Source organism: Rhinopithecus bieti, unplaced genomic scaffold, assembly GCF_001698545.2.
Source record: "Rhinopithecus bieti isolate Rb0 unplaced genomic scaffold, ASM169854v2 scaffold_41649, whole genome shotgun sequence".
Classification (NCBI taxonomy): domain Eukaryota; kingdom Metazoa; phylum Chordata; class Mammalia; order Primates; family Cercopithecidae; genus Rhinopithecus; species Rhinopithecus bieti.
The window spans coordinates 222,116-245,079 of NW_016816893.1; positions in this window are offsets into that span (position 1 = coordinate 222,116).

Genomic DNA, 22,964 nt, shown 5'->3' on the forward strand with positions numbered 1-22,964 from the left:
AGGAGACGGGGAAACACATCAGCTATTCTGCTGAGGATTAAGGGGGCTTTCAGAGCAGGAAAATCATCATCAGGCTCCCCAGGTGTTGCCTGGTATCATGGCACAATTGGTGGTGAAGCCTGTCTATAGCAGAGAGCCTGATCTGAGGAGGAGCAATGACTAAATGTGCTCTCCAGGTAGATGGGTCTCAGGGCAGCTTCTAAGAGGCCTGCACACCCCTGAATGATGTGGGAATATAACCGCCCAACGAGTTCTCCTTGCCCACTGCCAAAACAGAGTCAACTTATCCAGGAATACTGTCTAGGCCTGCTGCCTAGACAGAGCCGACTTATCAAGGAATTTCAATGGAGGAAAAGTATAATTCATGCAGAGCCAACTGTATGGGAGACTGAAGTTGTATTATTACTAAAACAAATCAGTCTCCCTGAAAACCCAGAGACCAGGGTTTTTCAATTTGGTGGGTAGGTATCTGGAAAGTGGGGAGTGCTGATTGGTCGAGTCAGAGGTGAAATCATAAGGAGTCAAAGCTGTCCCCTTGCCCTGAGCCGGTTCCTGAGTAGGGACCACAAGACCAGATGAGCCAACGTATCGATCTGGCTGGTGCCAGCTGATCCACTGAGTGCAAGGTCTGGAAAATATCTCAAGCACTGATCTTAGGTTTTATAACAGTGATGTCATTCTCAGGAGAAATTTGAGAGGTTCAGAATCTTGCAGCCTCCAGCTACAGGCCTCCTAAACCAAATCTAATCTTGTGGCTGATTTGTTAGTCCTACAAAACCAGTCTAATCTCTAGGCAGAAAGGGAGTTTGTTTTGGGAAAGGGCTGTTATCTTCTTTGTTTCAAAGTTAAACTATAAACTAAGTTCCTCTCAAAGTTAGTTTGGCCTCCACCCTGGAATGAACAAGGACACTTTTGGAGGTTAGAGGCAAGATGGAGTCGGTTAGGTCAGATCTTTTTCACTGTAATAATTTTCTCAGTTATACTTTTCGCAAAGGTGGTTTCAGGAAAACCTTCAAAAGTTCCCAGTATGGTGGCTCCTCATAAAATGAAAATAGAATTATCATATGATCCAGCAATTTCACTTCTAGGTATTTACCCAAAAGAATTGAAAGCAGGGACTGAGACATTTTTACATCCATATTCATGGTAGCTTTATTCACAATAGCCAAAAGCTGGAAACAATGCAAATGCCTATCAATAGATAAATGGATAAATAAAATGTGATGTATCCATACAATGGAATATTATTCAGCTTTTTCAAAAGGAATGAAATTCTGAAACATGCTAAACATGGATGAACCTATAAAACATTATGCTAAGTGAGGCTGGACATGGTGGCTCACACCTGTAATCCCAGCACTTTGGGAGGCCGAGGCGGGCAGATCACGAGGTCAGGAGATCGGGACCATCCTGGCTAACTCGGTGAAACCCCGTCTCTACTAAAAACACAAAAAATTAGCCGAGTGTGGTGGCACGCGCCTATAGTCTCAGCTACTCTGGAGGCTGAAGCAGGAGAATCGCTCGAACCTGGGTGGCAGACATTGCAGTGAGCTGAGATTGTGCCACTACACTCCAGCCTGGGCGACAGAGCGAGATTATGCCTCCAAAAAAAAAAAATATATATATATATGCTAAGTGAAATGAGCCAGATGCAAAAGGACAAATCCTGTAGGATTCCACTTATGTGAAATATTTAGAACAATCAAATTCATACAGACAGAAAGTAGAATAGTGGTTACCAGGAGCTAGAGGGAGGGGAGAATACAGAGCTATTCTTTAATAGGTACTGAGCTTCAGTTTGAGGTGATGAAAGTATTGTGGAGATGGGTAGTGATGATGGTGGTTTGACAATATAAAGACGAACAAGAATGCCACTGAAATGCACACTTTAAAATGATTAAAATGAAAATTCTTATACATATTTTACCATATTTTTAAAAGATCTAATTAAAAAAACTATCATGCCCCCTAAAGAAGGACAAAATGACTGAAAGTGAGGCCAGTGGACCTGGAGGGGTCAGGATGAGGAAGACTTAGAGTGACTTGTGAGGTCCTGGGGACTGATGAGCCAAGGGGGCACAGACATTTCAGCACGGTTATAGGAGGATAGGCAACCAATGCAAGGGAAACATAGATTATTCATCTCAGAAGAAGCCAACTAGATGGTTTACTGAAGCCCATGAACCATGTTCCGCTTTCCCAAAGTCAGGATGATAGACCACCCAGGACCTGGATCATTCAGAACCTAGATGTTACTCCCCTAGAAGGGATAGTAGGAAGTAGAAGTAGAAAATCCTAATTTGACTATTTATCCAAAAAACATTGAGTTTAAACTGCAAATAACTGAGATTACTTTGTATTACAGAGTTAGGTTTTCCATCATCAGTGAAATAACCCACGAGCTAAAGTGAGTTATAAAGAAATCATTTCCATTTTGCACACATGAATGTGACTGTGAAATGTATTCCCATTGTGTTGTTATATACCTTTTCTAAACCCAAATCTAAGGTGTTTCTCAAATCTGTGGCAATAATGGGGCACTTTGGTGTAGAACAGGGAGCTCTTGGTTCAAGATGATTGCATCTTCTTTGCATTCACCATCTGATGCAACCACGTAGTCATACTGATGGTCATCTTCTAGACCAACTCCAGAACATGGGTATTTATGAAGCTGGATCTTTGGAGTACCTACAATTAAAACAATGAACAAACATGGCTCTTCAGGTCCCATGTTGCACCTAGGCCTTTGAGAACCTCTTTTTTTTTTTTCTGAGACATAGTCTCTTTCTGTTGCCCAGGCTGGAGTGCAGTGGCGCAATCTCGGCTCACTGCAACCTCCGCCTCCCAGATTCAAGCAATTCTCCTGCCTCAGCCTATGGAGTAGCTGGGACTACAGGCACGTGCCACCACGCCTGGCTAATTTTTTGTATTTTTAGTAGAGACAGGGTTTCACCGTGTTAGCCAGGATGGTCCCGATCTCCTGACATCGTGATCCTCTCACCTCAGCCTCCCAAAGTGCTGGGATTACAGGCGTGAGCCCCTGCGCCTGGTCCCGAGAACATCTTTATACTGTTTGGATAACCCTCTACCAGCATTTTCCAGTGGTTAATGATAAGCATCAAGAAGGGCCTTCTGAGCTAGTAGCTATTAATAATTGTAAACATGTATTACATACTTACTCAATGCTAACACTGTGTTGAGTACTTTACATGATTATCTCATTTAGTCCTCACAACAAATCTTTGAGGTAAGTATTACTGTTAATTGCTTTTGGCAGAAAAGCAAACTGAAGGTTAGTGAAGGCAAATAACTTGCTCAAGATGACACTGCTAATAAGTAGCAGAGCCAGGAGGAACCTAGAAACCTGACTTCCCAGCTCAAGTGCTAATGATGGCATTACAATGAGTATTGTTACTGGGACATCCTCCTGATCTACTCTAAAAATCTAGATCACTGACATGAATATTCCTGGATGCAGTATAGTTAAGAATTGGCTTAACCACTAGATCTGTGTTTGAGGACTCACAGATTCATTACTGGTCCGCATACACAAGCAGAGCTTCTGCATGATACCCAATAGGACTTTCTTAAAATTGTGGAAAGCATTCAGTGTATCTTGGGATTTACTAGTCTTATGGATAATTCATCTTTCCAATTCTATCCAGATCACCTCATAAAGGAGAATATATTATGCATTGCCAGGCTGCATCATCAAGCTATGAAAAATAGCTTGCCTCTCAAGCCTTCCCTACTTCCCCATATCATTGGAAGCTCTACTTCTATCCCTGTGGTGTTAGAGAGTATCTTACTCCTAGAGAAGCCAGACAACAGTGACTTCCACAATAGCCTCATGTGGAAGTGAGAGTTAATAACTTGAAAGACAGCCATGTGCGGTGGCTCACAGCTGTAATCCCAGCACTTTGGGAGGCTGATCACGAGGGCAGATCACGAGGTCAAGACCATCCTGGCCCACATGGTGAAACCGTGTCTCTACTAAAAATACAAAATTTAGCTGGGCATGGTGGCGCATGTCTGTAGTCCCAGCTACTCGGGGGGCTGAGGCAAGGAGAATTGCTTGAATCCAGGAGGTGGAGGTTGCAGTGAGCTGAGATAGCGCCACTGCACTCCAGCCTGGCGACAGAGCAAGACTCTGTCTCAAAAAAACAAAACAAAACAAAACAAAACAAAACAAAACAAAAACTTGAAAGACTGCCCAAGAAAGGTGAAGGCTAAACCTTAGGGGATGATCTTGAAGCAACTGAGACAGACCTAGAAACTTGCCTCATGTGATACAAGAAGACCCAGCTTCTTTGTCTCTACCCTGTAGGCCCTGGGCAGGCATGTAGGTGATATTTTATTTCACAAACAAGGGAACTAAAAGTATGAACATTTCTCTGTTCCTTATTCTGTCTGCCCTAAAATATCTCAGCTATCTAGCCCCAGGTAGAGCAGACTGGCGCTACCTGGCAGGATTCAGAGGGGAACTGTTTTAACCAGGAGCAGCCAATTAAATCCAGGCCAGAGAAACCCATATCCAGGCACTTTATCTTTGTCCTAAAATGAACCTAGCTAACCTCTTCAGGCTATCCAAAACCCTGACCACTCCACGTAGAGAGACATTTGCTAACCTTACATGTCACTTTCCACTGTACACATACCAATGACACCTGAACCAGATATAAAGACAGACCCACAAAGGTTCTGCTGAGCCTAAGGATCTGCTCACCTATTTCTGATCCTGAATGCCCCTGAGACATCTTTCAGAATGTGTGCCTCCAAATAAAGTCTAGAAAATTGATGAATCGAGAAGGAATAAAAGCCATTAGAAATTCTGGGAAAAGAATTAAGAAATATAGAAGAAAGCCAAGGGGCTGGGTGTGGTAGCTCACACCTGTAATCCCAGCACTTTGGGAGGCGGAGTCGGGCGGGTCACCTGAGGTCAGGAGTTCGAGGCCAGCCTGGCCAACATGGAGAAACCCCGCCTCTACTAAAAATACAAAAATTAACCAGGCGTGGTGGCACATGCCTGTAATCCCAGCTACTTGGGAGGCTGAGCAGGAGAATCGCTTGAGCTGGGAAGGCAGAGGTTGAGGTAAGCTGTGATCACACCATTGCACTCCAGCCTAAGTAACAAGAGCAAAACTCTGTCTCAAAAAACCGCCCCCCACCAAAAAAAAAGTCACAACCCAAATATAAAGCAAACAAACTTTCAGATCATGATGGTACAGTGTGTTTATAACACTAACAACTCACTTTTCTCCCCACACATAGCAATTGTAAAAATAAAACAAAACAGCCAGGCACAGTGGCTCACGCCTATAATCCCAGCACTTTGGGAGGCCGAGTCAGGCGGATCACCTGAGGTCAGGAGATCGAGGCCAGCCTGGCCAAAATGTCAAAACCCCGTCTCTACTACAAATACAAAAAAAAAAAATAATAATAGCTGGGTGTGGTGGTGAGTGCCTGTAATCCCAGGTACTTGAGATGCTGAGGCAGGAGAATTGCTTGAACCCAGGAGGTGGAGGTTGCAGTGAGCCAAGATCGCAGCATTGCCCTCCAGCCTGGGCAACAAGAGTGAAATTCCATCTCAAAAAAATAAATTAATGAAAAACAAAACAAAACAAAAAGACTTGGGCACAGTGGCTCAGGCCCATAATCCTAGCATTTTGGGAGGCCAAGGCAGGAGGATTACTTGAGTCCAGGAGCTCAAGACCAGCCTGGACAGAATAGCAAGACACTATCTGTACAAAAATTAAACAGTTAGCTGGGTGTGGTGGCATGTGCCTGTAGTCTCAGCTACTCAAGAGGCTGAGGTGGAAGGATCACTTGAGCCCAGGAGTCTGCAGTGGGCTATGATTATGCCACTACACTCCAGCCTGGGAGACAGAATAAGACTCTGTCAAAAAAAAAATAATAATAATAACAAAAAAAGAAAAAGAAAAAGAAAACCAAAAGATATAGTTAGGCTCAACTACCAGATAAAGATATCCAAAATCCAGAGAGCAATGGAAACTATAAACAGTGAAAAGGACTGAAGCTAGGTAGCTGGTAGTTTGGCTTTTATAGGGCAAAAGGATTGAAAATGCTCCATAGGAGACAGGAGACTGGAGCCAGGCACAAGCTCAAAGACCTGAACAGTGGTGGGGCACCCTCAATATTATGAAGAGAGAATGAAAATGAGCTGCTCCTAACTGCTGCTTGGGACCATAAGTTCTAGTGAGCTGTAGGCCTAAGGTTTACAAGGCCATAGCCTTGCACCAAGAGATTAGTCAAACACCCGATGGTTATGACTAGATCTGCCCTGCTTTTAATATCTTCTTTGATTCACTGCTATGAGGCTTTGTTCTAAATTAGAGACCCAGAGTGGGGAATAGAAGCAATTAAAAAACTGATGGACAAGGGAAGGTAAGGAGAAGGGTTGAGAAAGACAGAAAAAGAGGCTGGGCAGAGTAAGATTATGAAAGAAAGAAAGAAAGAAAGAAAGAAAGAAAGAAAGAAAGAAAGAAAGAAAGAAAGAAAGAAAGAAAGAAAGAAAGAAAGAAAGAAAGAAAGAAAGAAAGAGACAGAGAGAGAGAGAGAGAGAGGGAGGGAGGGAGGGAGGAAGGAAGGAAGGAAGGAAGGAAAGAAGGGAGGGAGGGAAGAAGGGAGAGAGAAAGAGAGAGAGAAAGAGATAGAGAAAGAAAGAAAGAAGGAAAGAAAAAGAAAGAAAGAAAGAAAAAGAAAGAAAGAAAGAAAGAAAGGAAGGAAGGAAGGAAGGAAGGAAGGAAGGAAGGAAACAATAAATTTTCACTAAAAATAAACCCATACACCAAAACCCCAAAACAAATGTATTACTAATAAAGATAGCCAATAAAATCAACAATTGGAATAGTAATCCAGTCCAGCTGAATGCTTTATACAATGATATGACAAAGCCGTAAACATAAGTATGTTGAGGATGCAAAAAAATATATAAATTAAGATATAACTTCCCTAAAACAAAACGGGAAAAAAAAACGAAACTATTTTAGATGGGTATCTAAAAGAACCTATTCAAAATATGGAAATCAAAACTAATGATCATTTGAAAAAGGAATGAACCACTCATACATACAACATGAATAAACCTCAAAAACATTATGCTAAATGAAAGAAGCTGGATGCAAAAGACCGGCCGGGCGCAGGGGCCCACACCTGTAATCTCAATACTTTGGGAGGCACAGATCACCTGAGGTCAGGAGTTTGAGACCAGCCTGGTCAACATTGTGAAACCCCATCTCTACTAAAAATACAAAAATTAGCTGGGCGTGATGGTGGGTGCCTCTAGTTCCAGCTACTTGAGAGGATGAGGCAGGAGAATCACTTGAACCTGGGAGGTGGAGGATGCAGTGAGCCGAGATCACGCCACTGCACTCCAGCCTGGGCAACAGAGTGAGACTCCATCTCAAAAAAATAATAATCTTTTTGGGGTGATGGAAATGTTCTAAAACTGAATTGTGGTGAGGGAACCACAACTCTATAAATTTACTAAAAATATTCAAATTAAACACTTTAAATGGGTGAATTTTATGGTATATAAATTAAATCTTGGCTGGGCGCGGTGGCTCACGCCTGTAATCCTAACACTTTGGGAAGCTGAAGTGTGTGGATCACCTGAGATCAGGAGTTCAAGACCAGCCTGACCAATATGGAGAAACCCCGTCTCTACTAAAAATACAAAATTAGCTGGGCATGGTGGCGCATGCCTGTAATCCCAGCTGCTTGGGAGGCTGAATTAGGAGAATAGCTTGAACCCAGGAGGCAGAGACTGTGGTAACCTGAGATCATGCCATTGCACTCTAGCCTGGGCAACAAGAGTGAAACTCTGTCTAAAAAAAAAAAAAAAAAAAAAAAAAATTACATTTCAATGAAGTTATTAAAAATTATATCATCATTGGAATAAAAAAGTGTTATAGTTAAAGATACACTCTAAACTGGACATAGCTGAAAATTAGGAATTGAAGACATCACTGGGGAACTCTCAGTATGCCATGCAAAGAGACCATGAGATTAAACATGATAGAGCATTAAAAGACACAGAGAATAGATTCTGAGGCTCCAATAATTATCTAAGTTCCAGAGAAAGAAAATGGAAGTTGTTTAGAGAAGCAGCATTTGAAGTGGAGATTGCTAAGGAGTTCTAAAAAACGGAAGAAAGACTAATTTATTTGTGAAATATTCATCAGGTGTCTGTTTTGTGCCAGGCACTGGGAACTGAACTTAGTGAACAAATTAGATGTGCATTTTCACTGCCAAGCAGGATAAATAAAAATACCAAGCTACATAACAATAGAACTGCAAAGCTTTAAGGAGATTTTAAGACATAATCTTAAAGAGACAAATGAATGATTATCTGCAGAGTAATGACAGATCAACAGCAAATTGAGTATCAGCAATAGTGGACGTCAGAAAACACAGTAATGACAGTGATGAGAAATAGCCACGTGCACAGAATTTTTTCACCTAGATATACTATGATTCATTAATGAGGGTGGGGGAAAATATGTCCAGATATGCAAAAAAGCAAAAGAACTCACCATCCATAGAGCTTCATTAAGAGTTCAGGCATGGTGGCTCATGCCTGTAATCACAGCACTTTGGGAGGCCAAGGTGGGAGGATTGCTTGAGTCCAGGTGTTCAAGACCAGCTTGGGCAACATGGTAAAACACCATCTCAAAAAAAATTAGAACATTAGCTGGGTGTGGTGGCACAGGTCTATAGTCCCAGCTACTTGGGAGGCTGAGGATTGCTTGTGCCTGGGAGGCAGAAGTTGCAATGAACAGTGATTGTGCTCCTGCACTCTAACCTGGATGACAGAGCAATACCCTGTCCCCCCCCAAAAAAAGAACTATTAAAGATGTCCTTTAGCAAGAAAAAAAAAAATAAACAGAAAGAAGACATGGAATACAAGAAACAATGAATAAAATGTCAGTAAGTTTATTTCTTGTTTTAAAAATACTAATTTCTGTGTCTTTTCAAATAAATTGAAGCCCAGTAATTTTAGGGGAAAAAAGAAAGAAAAGAAAAAGTAGAATTAAAGCTATACCTCTAAATTACAGTAGGAAGACAGAGCTAGTATTTAATGGGTTGTTAAGCATCCTAAGACCTGTGTTTGGGTTAAGAGCATAATACAAATACTGAATTATTATAAATGAATAAGAAACAGGTATAATTCATGATGTATATAAAAGTTTAATTTAAAAATAGAAATATCGGCTGGGCACAGTGGCTCACGCCTGTAATCCCAGCACTTTGGGAGTCCGAGGCAGGCAGATAACAAGTTCAAAAGGTCGAGACAATCCTGGCCAACACGGTGAAACCCTGTCTCTACTGAAAATACAAAAAAATTAGCTGGTTGTGATGGCACGTGCCTGTAGTCCCAGCTACTCGAGAGACTGAGGCCGGAGGATCACTTGAACCTGGGAGGTAGAAGTTGCAGTGAGCCAAGATGGTGCCACTGCACTCCAGCCAGGCAACAGAGGGAGACTCCATCTCAAAAACAAACAAACAAACAACAATAACAACAAAAAACACCAAGAAATATCTGTAATAATTATTTAATTAAGGGGGAAAACAAACCCAGAAATTTTATCAAGTATCAAGTAGGAAAAAAAAAAAGAAAAGAAAAATTAGAGTAAACAGAAAACACAAATTAAGTGGTAGAATTAGGTTAAAATATTTCAATCGCAAAATATATAAATGAATTAAACTCCTCTATATAAAACAAAATTATCAAATTGAGTTTGTAAAAATTCTAGCTCTATATGTCTGGGATACACACCTAAAACAAAACTACCCAGGCTGGGTGTGGTGGTTCATGCCTGTAATCCCAGCACCTTCGGAGGCTGAGGCGGGCGGATCATGAGGTCAGGAGTTCAAGACCAGCCTGGCCAACATGGTGAAACCCCATCTGTACTAAAAATACAAAAATTAGCTGGGCAAGGTGGCAGGTGCCTGTAATCCCAGCTACCTGGGAAGCTGAGGCAGGAGAATGGCTTGAACCCAGGAGGCAGAGGTTGCAGTGAGCTGAGATTGTGTCACTGCACTGTAGCCTGGGCAACAGAGCAAAAGTCCATCAAAAAAAAAAAAAAACAAAAACAACAACAAAAAAAACTACCCAGAAAGGTTAGAAATAAATGGATGGAAAGACACAGGTAATTTAAATATTAACATTACCCCTGCAAAAGCTAGGGTAGCAATATTAATATAAGACAAATATTATTTAAGGCAAACAAAGTGTAGCATAATTTTAATTGGCTGATAATGTAAGAAAATAGATGCCATCTGACCTTGATGTTAGGAACAATTTATTTTATATAGCCTAGGCATAATGACATTGAAGAAGAAAATGTAGTCCTAATATGCTACCTGGCCCAGCATTGGACAATATTTACAAGGTCATACTAATGGAAATGTTGTTTGGTTTGCAACTTTTGGAGTCATCTCAGGGAAAAACCAAGGATGTCTTGGCAGGCAGAATACATATGTTATCAACTTGACAAAGTAAAAATCAAAGTATGCAGACATTGAATAGAGATTAATGGCACATGGAAGGAGGAAGGACGCACAAGAATTAATATAGTGTACACGAATTAATATAATTATATAGAGTGGGAGTGAAGAGGCCCTGTCAAAAGTTGATGGAATAAGAAATTGGAAGTTTAAGGCCAAGCACGGTGGCTCATGCCTGTAATCCCAACACTTTGGGAAGCTGAGGCACGTGGATTGCTTGAGTTCAAGAGTTCAACACCGCCTGGGCAAAATGGTGAAACCCCAGCTCTACTAAAAATACAAAAAATTAGCCAGGCATGTGGGTGCACGCCTGTAGTTCCAGCTACTTGGAAGTCTGAGGTAAGGGGATGGTTTGAGCCCAGGAAGCGGAGGTTGCAGTGAGCCAAGATCTCACCACTGCACTTCTAGGTGACAGAACCAGATCCTGTGTCAAAAGATTAAAAAAAAAAAAAAAAAAAAAAAAAAAAAAAAAAAAAAAACCTCATGCAGCCTGAACAAATTAATGGGGATGTAACCCAGAGCCACCGAGTGTGTGTATGTGGTTTGAGAGGAGCTATATCCCTGTGGGATTTCTGTGACTTTTTTTTGGCATTAGCTTTGACACCGGAATTTTGGTTCTACCATTGTCAATTAACAACCATAAATTCTCACATCCAGTAACATTGAAGTCATTGGTATCCTCATCCTTCATGCCTTGAATGGCGTATCTGAATTTCTACTTTCCTACCGGGGTCAGCAATCAACAATTGCTAGTATTTCTTCCTGAACGTAAAGAAGGCTGGCCGGAAAAGGATGGGTAGCCTTGCAAAGATCTTGACTGAGGTTCTGATTATTCAGCTAGAACCCTTCTCTTCCTTTCAGACACGATTTTCCATAAGGAGTAAATACCTTTTGGAAGGGAGTTGGAAGGTTGGGTGACAGGGTAAGAGGAGGACTTACTTATCTCAGTATACACTTTGGTATCTTTCAAATTTGAGGCATGGATTTTATTTTACTTATTCAAAAGGTCTATAAAATCCTATCTGCTTTAATCTCGAAATCCTAAATTGATATATTATTAAGTTTTGGTTTTTTGTTTGTTTGTTTGTTTGTTTGTTTTGAGACGGAGTCTCGCTCTGCCGCCCAGGCTGGAGTGCAGTGGCCAGATCTCAGCTCACTGCAAGCTCCGCCTCCTGGGTTTATGCCATTCTCCTGCCTCAGCCTCCCGAGTAGCTGGGACTGCAGGCGCCCGCCACGTCGCCCGGCTAGTTTTTTGTATTTTTTTTTTTTTAGTAGAGACGGGGTTTCACCGTGTTAGCCAGGATGGTCTCGATCTCCTGACCTCGTGATCCGCCCGTCTCGGCCTCCCAAAGTGCTGGGATTACAGGCTTGAGCCACGGCGCCCGGCCAATATATTATTAAGTTTTTAAAGCTCTCTCTGCAAGGATTTTTAAGAAGAGCCGGTCTTTTGGAGCCTAAGCCCAAAGAACCTGTTGACAATTTTACAGGGAAGAAATCCAACAAATATTTAATAACGTTGGCAGTGTTATTGCAGATAATAATTATAAGTGTGCCAATGATAAACAGCAACCCATTGCATCACCTCACAACCCAAAGCACTGGAGCTTTGTGAAGAGTGAACACCCTGATTGCCTCAGAATGGCATGTCAGTAATGCCACTGCCAACTTCCCTGAAGGCTGGCCCTGTCCTTGACATGGCTCCCACTTGTTCTCAAGTGTTTCTTCTCTCTACTCTCTCAGCATATCATTCTGTCCTTCATCACCGGATTTGGTAGCCCTGACTCTAGGAATTTTCTCCATTCATTGTCAGATGCTGTGGTCGAGAATAACACATGTATTTGGGAAGAACCTACCTTTCAGTGAACTATAAATGCTCACTAGTCAAGCATCATGCACGGAAAATGTATTATTAAATGATGTGTTCGTATCTCTCAGGTGCCAAACACGTCCACTAAAGCATTGTCTGACAATTGCAGACCTGTAGACAGGGATTGTGGGGAGAGACATATGAAAATCATTGCCACATAGACATACCACTTAGCCCAATTAATCACGCATCAGTTGTCTGAATGCTGCCTGGCCCAAGGCAGACGCTGAAATTCTGTATACCTCATTGCATAGACTTGATCTTTGTCATAGAGGATTCCCCATCCCTGCTCCTCCCTCCCTCCTCTCCTCCCTCCCTCTCTTCCTCCCTTCTTCTCCTTATCTTCTCTTCACTCACCAGACATCCTTTGATCTATGGGTGCTAGACACTCCTCCAATAAGAAGGTGTCAAGAATCCTATGCCAACTTTAAATTTAGGAAAGTCTGAAAGATGCTAACATCAGGAGATGAGGTGGGTTTTTTTCAGACTCTATCCTAGAAACAAGTGGAACAAACTCCATTTGAAACTGAGCAATTTGGCTGAGCGTGGTGGCTCATGTCTGTAATCCCAGCACTTTGAGAGGCCAAGGTGGGCAGATCACTTGAGGCCAGGAGTTCAAGACCAGCCTGGCCAACATGGTGAAACTCCATCTCTGCTAAAAATACAAAAAAATTAGCTGGGCATGGTGGCACATGACTGTAATCCCACCTACTTGGGAGGTTGAAGCAGGAGAATCTCTTGAACCCGGGAGGCGGAGGTTGCAGTGAGCCGAGATTGCACCACTGCACTCTAGCCTGGGCAAGAGAGTGCAATTCTGTTCCAAAAAAAGAAGAAACTGAGCAAATGTCATTAAGAGTTGCATCTGCTTGAGTAACTCCCTTTCCTGTAGCCATACCTGATTCGGTTGGTAGGATTCTGTGGGCAATCGTAAGTGTGACAGATGGAAAGATTCCACTGCTTCCTCTGGGTTCTTGGAAGGAGGAATAGAAAGGGTTGATGCCCCGTGTGGTTGTGCAACTTGGTCCATGCAAAGATATGTCTGGAGAAGGTAAGTCAGAGCAGAAACCTAGCACCTGCTATACTCACTGAGCCATAAGGCTAAGGACCCAGAGCATAGGGCACCTTTTTCTTATTTCCACAGAGGTTCTGTATGTTCTAGGAAGCAGACCTGTGTTCCCTGATTGTAATTCTCTGGTGGGAAGGTCAGGAAGTTTACAAATCAGAGTGGAAACCCACTGCAGAGAGACCCAAGCTTTACAGGGCAAGGTACAAGGTGGACATCACCATCCACATCAGGTTGCCTACTTTGAAACAGCCTGGGGCCAGGATTTTTCTGGATACACATTTGAAAGTCCTGACGCATTTCTAACTTGTGATCCCGACTTCATGATGGTTCTTCTGTTTTCTACCCAATCACTCTTTACATTAGTCTTATTGATTTTTTTTTTCTTTTGAGACAGAATTTCACTTTTGTTGCCCAGGCTGGAGTGCAGTGGTGTGACCTCTGGTCACTGCAACTTCCACCTCCTGGGTTCAAGCAATTCTCCTGCCTCAGTCTCCCAAGTAGCTGAGATTACAGGCATGCGCCACCACACTGGCTAATTTTTTGTATTTTTAGTAGAGACAGAATTTCACCATGTTGGTCAGGCTGGTCTCAAACTCCTGACCTCAGGTGATCTGCCTGCCTCGGCCTCCCAAAGTCCTGGGATTACAGGCATGAGCCACTGCACTAGGCCAATCCTATTGATTTTTATTTCCCAAATAAACATATCTCCTAAATGTCAACGTTCATGCTTCATCCTAACATTTTCATATGGGAACTTCTAGAGCATTCCCCAGAAAGAGCCAACTGGACTTAAACTCTAGGAATTTAGGAGATGAGGCATAGAAATGCTGATTTCCCAAGACCAGCCTCATTGTCTCCTAAAAAACCTGCCTGGAAAAAGATCCAGGTCCCACTTGTGGTTGTGGTCCTAACTCTGTACCTGCTCTTGAATAAGTCTTTACATCTCTGTGGGCTCCACTGTCTGGATTGGTAAGATAAGAGGATTGGGACTTTCTTGTTCTGGGAGGTCATAGTTATACCTTTTGGCTGCCAGAGGTTGGAAGCATAAAATCGAGTTGGCAGCAAACCCTGCTTGTAGTCCCTTGTACCCTGCATCTAGGATAAGAAGGAAGGTGTGATGGGGAGAGCTCATAGGGCTGAGCTACCAAGACACAGGTAGCTGTTCCTCTTTCCCTATGCAGTTCATGCCAAGAGGATCAAGGATATAATTAGCTTTGGCATACTAAATATGACTGCTCTTACTTCACCTGGAGCTTCTCCTTTTGTTCCTTAAGCCCATGTGGAAGTTGACATGCCTCCCACCTTCACGTGGGTATGCAGGATGCTACAGTAAAACATCAGGTGTTTTGAAGTCCCAGTTTCACCCCTTATTAGTTAGGTGACTGATTCCCAGTTTCCTAATCTGTAAAGTAGACATAATAATGCTTATGTCATGGAGTTGCTGTGAGGAGGAAATGAGATTCGATAAAAATCCACACCAAACAGGACCTGGCTGATCCACATTAACTTCCTTTCCCCACCTCCACTCCCCACCTCTGTTGTTCCCTCATCCAGTGTATACCCACCCATGTCAGTAAAAGCTATTATAAGTTTGCATCCTAGAGGAGTGGATTCACTGGCTAATGACACAAGCTCAGGCATGAAATAGATATGCACTTGGCTGTTTGCGGCTTGAAAACTCTCACCCCTGACATTTTTTCATTATGAGTTTCATCTGAAGAGAGGTCTCAATAGAATGACCAAATATGTCTTTCCCTCTGAAGTGGTGGGTGCCTCCAGTTACATTAGATATAATTGTCCTATGTGTGTGCTTGGAGGAGCTTAGCATCCAATGGGTTTGCTCAATGGCGTTGAGAAGCTCCCTGAAGTTTCAACCTCAGGCTCTCTGATAAATTGATTTTGTCCCACCATTCATTTGTGTTTTGAAGCCCAACTATGCTGTCCCATCTGTCTCTTTTAGAGAAATGTACAACCTGCAACAACCATATACTGTCCCTACCTGCAACAACCATATACTGTCCCTATCTGTATAAAACAGGAGACTGAGTGTAATATATTGGTTAAGTCCATATTTAGAGTGGTTCAGCTGTTTACCAACTTCGTGACCTTGAGTAAACTAGTTAGCTCCAATTTCCTTATCAAAAAAAATGAGGTCAACCTGATAAATTTGTTGTAAAGATTAAATGACTCAATATATATAAAGTGTCTGGTATGTAATAAGTTCTCATAAATAATAATTATTAATAATGGTGATGATCTCTTCTCCATGTGACAAGTGGTCATATCTTAGAACAAAGCCAAGAATGGTGCAGTTAACTGCAACAGAATAGAGTCGGTAGAGAGGAGCCAGTACCTAGAACTTGAATGAGCAATTTCAGAAACATACCCAGCTACTGGTCCTAGGAACACTATCATGAGACACACCATTGTAACTGGAAGGAGACCCAATTGTCTCCTTGAAGGAACCAGATGGAAGATATGACTATTCAATATGAAGGGTGGCATTCTGCCTATTAATCTCATTTATTTATGTTTCTTTCTTTCTTTCTTTCTTTTTTTTTTTTTTTTGAGGCCAAGTCTTGCCCTGTCACCCAGGCTGGAATGCAGAGGTGTAATCTCAGCTCACTACAGCCTCCACCTCTCTGGTTTAAGTGATTCTCATGCCTCAGCCTCCCCAAGTATCTGGGACCACAGGTGTGTGCCACCACTCCTGGCTAATTTCTGTATTTTTAGTAGAGACAGGGTTTCACTATGTTGGCCAGGATGGTCTCAAACTCCTGCACTCAAGTGACCCACCAATCTCAGCCTTCCAAAGTGCTGGAATTATAGGCATGAGCCACTGTGCCTGGCCTATTTTTTTTTCCTTTTTTTTTTCTTTTTTTTTTATTTTCAAGGTAGAGTCACACTCACTCTGTCACCCAGGCTGAAGTGCAGTGGCACAGTCTCAGTTCACTGTAACCTACACCTTCCGGGTCCAAGTGATCCTCCTGCCTCAGCCTCCTGAGTAGCTGGGATTACAGGCATGTGCCACCATGCCTGGCTAATTTTTGGTGTTTTTAGTAGAGACAGTGTTTCACCATGTTGACCAGACTGGTCTCGAACTCCTGATCTCAGGTGATCCACCCTGCCTTGACCTCCCAAAGTGCTGGGATTACAGCTGTGAGCCACCACACCCATCCTATTTATTTATTTTTCTTTAAAAATGTTTTAAAAATAAATAGAGATGAGGTCTTACTCTGTTGCCCTCTTCCTGCCAGCTGGGCCAACTGAGCACAGTAAGGTCAGAATCCGTGGAATGATGGGATTCCTGACCATCTTTGCATCATTGTCTTGATGACCATGACCCAGCCATCCCCTGGAACTTCTGCATCACAGCCTTTAGCTCAGTCTGCTGCTGTGAACAGTATATGAAACTTCTATCCGTGATCACTTGGCTCTGCCAGGACTTGGGGTACCTAATGGAGAGGATTTCTTGGAGGAAAAGGCCAAAGAACTGCGCTGGCTTTGACCTCATATCTAAATCCTAAGAGTATACTTGCTTCTGGTTGCCAGAGCCTGAATACTCAGAAAGAATATAGCACAGAACCTGTTGGTAAGGATTCCTCTGGCTTTGGTTTACTCTGCCATGCCAAAAAAAAAAAAAAAAAAAAAAAAAAAAAATCAGGTTGTGTTAAGATTACAAAGGTTTCTCAGCAGTCAGAGCATGCAATCACTGCCCACTCCTGATTAGCTTCAACTTGCTGGACAAGCTGAGGAAAGCTGGGGTATTCACAAGGTCTGAAGTCAGGGAGTTTCATAACCTCATCAGAATCTAGAAGGATGCGTGGATGGCTGCATTTTACAATGACTCAGGCAACCTGAATACCGAGGGATGCCCTTTGGCTTCTGCATTTAAAGACATTAATTTTTACCAGTGTAAAGGATAAGGGATAGATAAAGATGGGATTGATTGGGAAAAGTTCCCTAGAGGAAGTAGTCCACATCCTCTCTGTCCACTTCTAAGAGCAACCTTCCACCTTTTTTTTTTTTTGAATGAGTAAGTGAGTCTCTCACTCTGTCACCCAGGGTGTAGCTCAGTGGCGTGACCTCAGCTCACTGTAGCCTCCACCTCCTGGGTTCCAGCGATTCTCCTGCCTCAGCCTCCTGGGTAGCTGGAATTACAGGCACACACCACTATGCCCAGCTAATTTTTGCATTTTTAGTAGAGATGAGGTTTCGTCATGTTGGCCAGGCGGGTCTCGAACTCCTGACCTCAGGTGATCGGCTGGCCTCAGCCTCCCAAAGTGCTGGGATTACAGGTGTGACCCACCACACCTGGCTAGCTTCCCACTTTTGAACCATTCATTCTGTGACACCTGAAGTCCTCTATATCTTCAACCTCTTTTTCCTGACATAACTGATGCAGGTTCTCCCCTGAAGACATTATTTCCCCCACTGCCCTTTCCATACTCCATCTACCACAGGGCCAGAAACAAGATGAGCATTCATCTTACATCCCAATGCCTTCTACAAACCCTTGCTCCTATGCCCTCAAGCAAAAACCTTTCTTCTGTTGAATTTCAGGCTGCCACATTAAACCACAGCCCTCTTCCTTGACCTACTACCATTGTCCTGGCCCCGATCCACCTCCGGTCCCACAATCACCATAAGTGACCAGAATGTCCATGTACATAACCCATCCAAAAGCTCCTTGACCTTCTCAACCCTATGACCTCCATGTAACTTTAGTCACCCCCATTCTTGGACGATTCTTGGATCTCATTGGTTGCCTCAAATTACTCCACCTCCAGAAGCTTAAATTCTAGTACCCTATTCTCTTACTTCAACTTTCCGTTTCTCTCACTCCTTTCTGCTTCTAGATTTACTCTTGGATCTTAACAAGACCTTCCTTTGATTTTTCCGTTTTCTTCCAGCCCATGTAACTCTCCCCTATCCAACCTAAATTCTTGACTCTTCAACTCAATTACTGTGTTGACAAAACTGTCTATTCTTTTGTCCCCTCAACCCTTCATCTAACCCAACTGGAAAAACAGTTGGACCTTCCATGAAGCAGGTCCCTGGTCATTTCTCTCTCCTATTCTCCCATAGCAATGAACTCCTTCATTCTCTTTCAACTCCCTAGTTCCTCTGTATCCCATTCTACCTCCTCTTCTAAGATGGCCTCATTTAACACCTTACAAAGAAAATAAAAAGTATTGACGAGTAATTACCTTAAGTCTCTGTTCCTCAACTCCAGTATGCAAAATTACCTTCATCTGTTCATATCTTTTTCTCTTTCCTCTCATCTAAAGCTAATCCTCTTACCTAAAGCTAATCTAAAACTAGAGCCACTTGTACTCTGAATTTTACCCCGTCTACCTCATCATGGGCCTGATTTCATCAGCTAACTCTCTGGTGTCATTAGTGTCTTTGTCTCTACTTGCATCTCAGAAACTTCTGCCCCAAGTAAGCCCCTGCTCACTGGGCCTTCCCCAGGCCTGGGAAATACCCTCTTTGACCATTTCTTAAGGGACACCATTGACAGAAGAAAGCCCAAAAAGGTGAATGATTTTTAGGAATGAGAATTTGGAATTGGGACTTTACTCTTTTTTTTGAGAGAGGGTCTTACTTTCTCACTCAGGCTGGAGTGTGGTGGCACAATCACAGCTCACTGCAGCCTCAATCTGGGCTCAGGAGATCTTCCCACCTCAGCCTCCCAAATACCTGGGACTGCAGGCATGAGACACCACATCAGGTTGTTGCCCAAGCTGGTCTTGAACTCCTGGGCTCAAGCAATCCTCCTGCCTTGGCCTCCCGAAGTGCTGGGATTACAGGTGTGAGCCACTGTGCCTGGTCTTGGGACTTTAGTTTTTAAAGTACAGGGTTTGATGGGCCATTCCAGCAGAAATGTCAGGTAGGAAGTTTGTAAATGCACATGTTGTCTTTAGGAGAGAGATTAATCCCGGACATACACTGTCTTCCTTACTCTGAGACATCAAAGGCATGTACTTAGGTATTAACTGGGACGGGGAAGTGTCCCTGGGTGTTTCTTTTCCTGGAGTTTTTCCCAAAGGGCCTTTAAGTTTTCAGCATATAAACACATTTATTTCAAAGGCATTTCCATGACGTTGAAGGCATAGATGTTACAACTGAATTTTATCCCAACCTCCACATGTGGAATCCAGAAAAAAAATTCTCTGGTCTTATGATTGAACAGGAAATGAAAGACAGTGTCACTCTGGGTTCTTATTAGGAATTCCTATATTTTTACACCATTGGAGAAACATTTAGGGAAAATGTGCAGACGTGTTTTTAAAAAGGTTCCCAAAACTCTTGTTAGAGAATAATTTTGCTATTTCTCTGGAGTCACAGCAAACTATTCTAAAGATGCTTCCATCTCTTCTTTTGAGCACCACCTTCTAACATAGTGCATGCTACAATGAAAGTAGGTTGCTAGAGAGGCTGAGAAATGCTGATTTCTTGGGTACCATGCCTTTGGCCTTTGGTTGAAACTACTCCTTGGAAAGTTATTATATGCCAAATTCCCTCTGATGGATAATTGATTTGTCAATCTCAATTTCTTCTTTGTATATTTTAAAATTTATCTTATGTTGTTTTGAACTACCAAGATCAGCACACTCTTTTTGGTGATAACACACTTTGGTTATAAATATCATTGCAAAGCACACTTGAACATTCATCAGAAACTTGAAGATTTTGTTAAACTATGAGGATGACATTCATCAGGATGGCATTCATCAGATTTTGTTAAACTATCAGGATGGCATTCATTGAATATCTGCAATGCAGCTCTGCCAAATGGTCATCTGTCTTCTCTTTGAATCATGAGTCATTATATAGGTAGATGAAAACCTGTAAATAAAAAGATAGATGAGAATTATAAGACTAGAAAAGTATTTTAAAGATTGCCTACTAGTTTTCAGACAATAAACTATAAAAGCCATTTCAAAGGATAATATTTTATAATCTATTCCTGTCTCTTTCTCTTTCTTCTTTCCTCTCTTCTCTTCTTCCTGTTCCTTCTCTTTACACAAAACATTTCCTGAGCACCCATAACATGCCAGATGCTATGTTAAGTATGATAAGTATGAATGATGAATGATATAGTAATGACCTAGAATCAGATTCTGCCTTTACTTATTTATTTTTGTTTTGTTTTGGTTTGGTTTTGAGACAGAGCCTCACTCTGTCACCCAGGCTGGAAAGCAGTGGCATGATCTCAGTTCACTGCAATCTCCACCTCCCGGATTCAAGCAATTCTCTTCCCTCAGCCTCCTGAGTAGCTATGACTATAGGCACCCGCCACCACGCCTGGCTAATTTCTTTATTTTTATTTTTAGTAGAGATGGGGTTTCACCATCTCTTGATGGTGAAAAGAGATCAGGAGTTGTCCAGGTTGGTCTTGAACTCCTGACCTCAGGTGATCTGCCCGCCTCGGCCTCCCAAAGTGCTGGGATTACAGTCATGAGCCACTGCGCCCAGCCAAGTTTCTGTCTTTAGTACTCTGTTTAGAGGAAAGAGAGGATGTTACTACATCCAGAAACCCAGTTGGGACATCTGTATTCCTTAAATGCACTGGATGATCAGCAATATTTTGATGGAGGTGATGCTTGAACTCATTCTTTAAAGGACAAGTAGAGTTAGGGGAAGCAGGCAAGGGGAAAAGGGCATTCCAAGCAGAAGAGATATTGTAAGTAACATCATGGAAAACTGAGAGCACATGGTGAAACTGTATAGGTGGCGTGGCTTGAGCAAATTGTGTGACTGTGATACAGGAGAGTCCTCATCCCCTCTACTAATGATGACATTTAAGTAAAATAAAATTAGCTCTTATTTTTAACCCTCTACTGTGGTAGAATTCTTAAAAAGCAGAGAAGAATAAAATCATATTCTATGTCATTTAAACAGAACCAAATACAAGGAGAGGAAACTCAAAGGAAAATTTTCATCCATTCAATTCTTTCTTAGTAGTTATTATTTGCTGAGGACAATGGTTATTAATAGGAATAGTCAAGGAATAATTTCTCGATTATTCTCAGCTGATTTTCCTGGCCGTATTTCATTCAAATTGGAAGAATGTTAATTCCATTTTTCATAATATAGGAGAGCATGACCATCTGTGTCAAGAAGAAACAAAACCTCAAAGAGTTCCAAGTTAGTTTGGATCAGTTTCAGGAAATCCTGACTTTTATTTGATGTGGCCCATAAGTCCAATTATTATACTCACAAGAAAGGCTCTTCAAAGACTGGCTATTAGCCTCATTTTACATTCAGGGACAGGAAATGACAAATCTTAAAACAAGGACACAGGACTTTTAGAACTGATGTCACTGAGAGTCTCTCTCTCTTATCTTTCTATCCTTCTTTTTGATCTGCTTCCTTCCTCTTTGCCCATTCTTTTTTTTTTTTTTTTTTTGTCCCCCTATTTTTTTCTTAATTTATATCTTATGCCTACCAGTGTTTCCCTAGGTAGTTTAATATTTCTAATGGTGATACTTGTATTTATGACACTTTCCCTAAAAAATATTTCAAATAATTCTTCAGATCATTCACTTCCCAAGGATTGTCAAATAAGTTCCTTTCATGGCTTCTTACACACTTCTATGTTTGAGAGAGCCACACCTGAAATGGTAGGATTATTGTCTTTGCGTCACTCAGATGCAAGTCTTGTGGAGGATTCAGTCTCTCCCTAGCCCTGCCCTGTGAGATAGTTTTAACAGAAATGTGTATGAAGACGTGCATGGCAGAATTACCAGATCAGCCAGTGACTCAAAGCTAAGATCATAAATTACAGACTCCATATCCAAAATGATCTCAATTGGTTGGAATGCCGGTATGAAATCAATAAGGCAAAATTTAAATCAGATGTAAAGGCTGGGTGTGGTGGCTCACACCTGTAATGCCAGCACTTTGGGAGGCCAAAGCCAGCTAATCACTTGAGGTCAGGAGTTCAAGACCAGGCTGGCCAACATGGTGAAACCCCGTCTCTACTAAAAATACAAAAATTAGCTGGGTGTCATGGCACATGCCTGTAATCCCAGCTACTCAGCAGGCTGAGGGAGGAGAATTGCTTGAACCCAGGATGCTGAAGTTACAGTGAGCCGAGATTGCATCACTGCACTCCTGCTTGGATGACGGAGGGAGACTCTCTCAAAAAAAAAAAGAAATAGGAGAAGACTTGCTAGATCTCAGAATTATAGCAATGGTTTCAGTTGACCTCATCTCTCTCCTACCTGTATTCCCCTCTCTGCCCAGGTCCTTCTGTCCTTGTGAGTTCTGAAATGAGTCCAAACTTCTCCCATCACAGTCCCTCTCTCTAAGTATACAGATTTATCTCTCTATTGTGATTGAGGTATGGACAGAGTTGGCTCTGTGAGAGTATGATCTGTGTTGCTGCACAGAATCTGCACTTAAATGGACCCCATGCTCAGTTTCATGTCTCCTTCTGGAAATTCTTATTTTGTTTTCTTTTATTTTCTTTGTGCTCACTTTGGCAGCATA